This window comes from Cyprinus carpio, chromosome B3, assembly GCF_018340385.1.
Source record: "Cyprinus carpio isolate SPL01 chromosome B3, ASM1834038v1, whole genome shotgun sequence".
Classification (NCBI taxonomy): domain Eukaryota; kingdom Metazoa; phylum Chordata; class Actinopteri; order Cypriniformes; family Cyprinidae; genus Cyprinus; species Cyprinus carpio.
This window is the reverse complement of record NC_056599.1, coordinates 28,630,166-28,635,296: the sequence shown is the minus strand read 5'-3', so window position 1 is coordinate 28,635,296 and position 5,131 is coordinate 28,630,166. Positions and strand designations below refer to the sequence as shown.

The 5,131-nt window shown below is 40.8% G+C and overlaps 1 pseudogene; it reads left to right on the top strand.

Moving 5' to 3' along the window:
* The first annotated feature begins 402 nt into the window (after positions 1-402).
* LOC122136808 lies at positions 403-2,754 on the top strand (annotated as a pseudogene).
* Positions 2,755-5,131: the final 2,377 nt, after the last annotated feature.

The window sequence follows — 5,131 nt, the reverse complement described above, 5'->3', positions numbered from 1 at the left end:
TGTTTGACTTTAGATTATATAGAATATAATGGTTGATTCCATGTGGTCGTCATTTTTTGTGATGCTGTTTTGCTGTTTTTTGTCATGTGGGGGCTTGACAGCTCCGGTCCAGTTAAATCACATGAAAGTAAGAAACAAGTATAATTCGTTATGAAAGTCTCCTTTTGTATTCATGGAAGAAAGAAAATGATACCGGTTTGGAGCATGACATGAGGTGAGGAATATTTACCAAGTATTCAAGTTGAACTATCCCTCAACCACTGCATTTCAAGTATGACTCAGTACTAGACTCTGGCTTAAAACATCTCATAACAATCAGACCTCAATTCTGTCTGCTCTGTATTTGTGGACTTTATATCCGTAGGCAGCCGAACAAGCAGTATTTGGTTTCCTACTCCCCTGATGTCTGCCGAGGCATCTGGTTCATCTATGGCGGGAATGTGGGCTGACTGTGTCTGGTTCTGCTGCATCATCCTCCAGCCATGTTGGGGAAGAAAAGGCCGGCAGGAGCCTGGCGGGGAGTAAGTATGTGAAGCTCAACGTGGGGGGAACTTCTCCACTACACCACAGTCCAGACGGCTCAGCAAAGAGGACAGTCTGCTCAGGAGTATTTGTGACCGAAGCTTACAGAGGTCACCATAGACTCAGAGGGTAAGAAAAAGCACCAGAATGTGTTGTTATACACTACTTTTTAAAAAGGTTGGGGTTGGTAAGATCTGATCTCATCATTATCGAGTCATTTACATGAAGAACCTAAAAGAAGTGAGACAACGTCTCCAAGACACTTGAAGAAATCTTCCCACAAAGTTACCTGAAAAACTATGTGCAAGTGTATATAGGACAAAAGCTGTTTGTTGCCCCTGTTCCCAAATGTTATTCTACAATAACAAATGCAGAAACTAGATCAGAGATGTATATTTAAATATTTCTTCACTTGTTTTAAGGCTGGGTGGTTCTGGACAGATGTGGGAGACACTTTTCCCTGCTGCTGAACTTCCTGCTTGAGGACGGGACAGTTCCCTGCCGGAGTAGCGACACGGGAGCTAAGGAGGGTGTTGAAGGAGGCGCAGTACTACAGGCTGCAGGGTCTTGTGCAGCACTGCCTCACCACATTACAGGTTAGAGGATCCACTGGAGGCTGGTGTTTCTGTATAGAATGTTGAATGCTTCTGTGAGCCAATGCAGGTGTTTGCCTGTTGGTCTGTCCTTACTAATGGCTTGCTTGATGTTGATGCAGAAACGCAGGGATGTCGGCAGGGGATGTCACATTCCTATGATCACTTCAGCCAAAGAGGAACAGAGGGATGAGAGCCACCTGTAGGAAGGTGAGGTAACCGAGCAGAATACGTTTGATATTTTGACAGCTGATTTTTAGAATTCTTGGGCCATTCTTTTTGTTTCAATTGCATCTCCTAGCAATGTGGCATAAGTTTCTGTTTGACTTGGTGTGCCAAACAACATGAAAGTGTAGCAGTGTGTAATTCAGTAGTCATTTAGTCATATAATGGTTAGTTTGACTCTGTGACTATTTACGGAGTTAGATCTATTCGTTTTATGCTTTTTCCTTCAAACCTTATTCTCTGTGTTGTCGTGTAAAAGGGTTATTCCCCCCCAGCCTTTAAGGACTGCTTTCTACATGGGCATGTATTATGAGCTCTGAGAAAATGACATTGAATTAATAATGGTAATGATAGTTTCTGTGGTCTTTGTTTCCAAAATAATCGTTTCCATCTTGTACAGCCAGTGGTGAAACTTGCAGAATACAGAGGGAACAATAAAATACTTCCTATACCGGGTTACATTCAGCCTCACTTCTTCCGCCTTTTTTTCCTTAATGTTTACCCACCTTTCTCATTTTCAGAAAGCATATGAATCAGAATGTGACTTATTCCAAATCCTATCCTGCACTATAAATGAATAAATTGTAAGTCATACACCCACAAGACATGTGACTCAATGACCCATGGTAATTATGCCCTGGTTACCTATAGGAAGCAGTAAGAAAATGATGTGGGGACATTTAAAATGTTCCTGTCTGTCAAACAAGTAGAGCATATCCTTCAGCAACGCCATGGGCATGGGGTTTCGATTTTCCAGGGGAATGCAATTAATTTAAAAATATGTAAATGTCAATGAGAAGTGCTGTCCAGTTTTCATCAAATTGGGCCCTGTGTTCCTCAGCAACTCTGATGATAACCTTCTGAAAGAAACATTGAGCTGTTTCGATACGCTGGGTCTGCGCTTTAATGGCAGAGTGCTGTTCATTCAAGACGTTTTTGGAGATGAGATATGCTGCTGGTCTTTTTCACGGCGAGGAACGACAGATTGCCGAAAGTCTGTCGGCACCTCTATTGGTTTATGCCACTGAGAAGAAACAGACACAAAGTGAGCACAAAGGGACTTGCAACCCTCCCTCGTCTAGTCGTGTATCATAAATGTGTTTTCTATGCTTCATTTTTTTCATATCTGTTCACATCGGTTGGAGTTCCCAGAAGCTCGAATCTTTGAGGAGACCCTCAACATTTTGATCTATGAAAATTGGCGAGGCTGGGTTCGGGAGGCAATGGCCCTTCTGGATGTCCCGTGTGCGTCTCGTCGCCAGGAAGTGGGCCCGTTCGGCGGAGAAACGGGGAGGTGTGGGAGGCGTGATAGGCCGGTGCGGCGTATCCATGTGGCGGATAGGCATTATTATGCCATGACGAGCGGGGTCATGGACAGCAGACTGTCTACAAAGACCTGGAATCAGAAACGTGATACAAAGACCTTGGTACTTACAATAATGCATGTGAACAATGAAAAAAAAGTTGGTTGAGGAAAGAAAGACAACTTTGGTATGTTTAATACTGCAACTGAAATGGGAGAGGGCGTGGGGTAATTATGGGCTAGCTTAAACATAATACTGATAGTTGCCACAGTGTGGTACAGTTTTATTGGGTCTTTCTTGTGAGGACTACATATTACTTTACCTTTTATTCATTTTTTGTTGACATTTGAATTTATTATTAAAGTGTACTTTATGTGGTCCAGAATTTTTCATTTTTTCCAAGATTCAATGTGAAATAAGCTTGTATTTTTTGCCATTTGTTTGTATGCGGCCGTGTGAAATGTTGAGCTTTTTTTGGTGATTAATGGTAAAATGTGATGATATGCTGACCTTGAGTCTGTACATAGGTGGAGGTGTCATGTTGTCTGGTGACTGTCAGACTCTTCTGGGAACCTGACCAAAGTGCAAGCTTGTTGTTGCATCCATAGATGGGCAGGGCCGGTCATGGCAGGGGGTATCCTTTTTGTAACATAAGTAAATCATTTTTCACAACTGTGCCTCACGATTTACGTGGATTAACATTTTCAGCGGTGGGCATGTTCATATTGATCAAACGAATATTGTTTGTTGGTTTTAAAACAGAAAAAGATTGCAATGGTTTCTATACATTATGTAAACAATACACTACTAAAAACAGAAAGTTTAGATTTCTTGCCACACCTGAAGTAACAAAAAAGTTGACAAAAAAAGAAAAGTAATGGATGAAAAAATGTTGAATCTGAGAAGAATTAAATATGCTTTTAAAAATGGAGCATATAAAGAAGCCTAACATATTTGTGAGCCAGAGACCACAATACATAACTAGAGGGTCAAACTTTTGAAATTGAGAATTATAATACATAATCTGAAAGATGACTTAACTAAGCGTCAATTTCAATCTGCGGTATGGTGGTTTGTTTAGGATAGGACAATATTTGTCGACGATTACAACTATTTGAAAATCAGGAGGCTGCAAACAAAAAAAAAAAAAAACAAAATCTAAATAATGAGAAAATCCCCTTTACAAGGTGTCCCGATTAAGTCCTTAAGCAATACACTATCTCCTATACAAAAATTCAGTTTTGATATATTTACGGTAGGTACTGTAATAAATATCTTCATGACACATGATCTTTCCTTTAATATCCTAATGTTTTTTGCATAGAATAAAAAATCTATGAATTTTGATCCATATCCTATGTATTGTTGGCTATTTGCTACAAACATAAACCTTGTGCTACTTATGACTGGTTTTTGGTGCTACAGGGTAATGTATAATAGAGTGGAATTAATGAAAGAAAAGGTTTATATAATTGGAACTTAAGCAGCGTTCCTGACCAAAGACCTACTAGCGGAACAATTGTGCGCGATGAAGTAAAGTCAACGCTAGCCGTGCACAGCAAAGCGCGCCATGCTATAGGGCGGCCCGCGAACTTCGTACGCCCACCACAGTACGCAGTGGATTAAAACAAAGTGGCGCATGTTGTAAAAGAAAAAACATGAGCCCAGAGAGGGGAGGCGATCCGAAAGTTTCTTTGTGGGAACTGCACAAGTGTTCTCTGACCGCAGTGAAACTGTCAGTTTATAGGCAATGAATGTCGCAAGGCCCTTAAAACAGATTCAATGATCATTCAGTACGTTTACATATCAAGAACGCTATTTTAGGAAGTCAGTCGCTGAATCAGCTCGTTGCGCTTTGAGAATTTTCACACGTCATTGTCAGGTCTTCACAGCGGCTCCTATACAGGTGTGTGACATTAAGGAAAAAGAACATATAAAAGGTGGTTAGTTTAGTTTTTCGCTGAAGACGGTCACATCGCATAAGAAGCGCTTGATTTGCAGGTATCGTAATAAATATGATCAAGGGATACTACAATGAGTTTGTGACGCAGCTTACGTAAAAAAGAGCTTGGAAGGGGAAATACTGTAGTACCATACATTAGTATGCTTGAGCGGATATATATAGATAGCACAAGCATGTGTCTGTACACCACCTCACTCGTCTTAAGCACAAGACAACTGTAAATTGTAAAGCGTCAAATGGGTTTGCTATTGTTCATTTCTTTACGTGTTTATTTGCTGTTACTCTTCCATCTTTCAGTAACCTGAACTTAGGCAGTCTGCGGATGAGATCCTGGAGAAGGTGGAGAGCGAATCGCTCAGCATCGAGGCAGACAGCTGATGAAGAAATTGTGGAGGAGGAACTTTTGAAGATGCAGGTGAAGAAAAATATTGAGTCATGTGGTCTTGACAATGCATCTGTCAAAAAACAGTCTTTTTGCTAACTTCGCCCTTTGGTTATTGGTGCAATAATCTCTTTGGGATAAA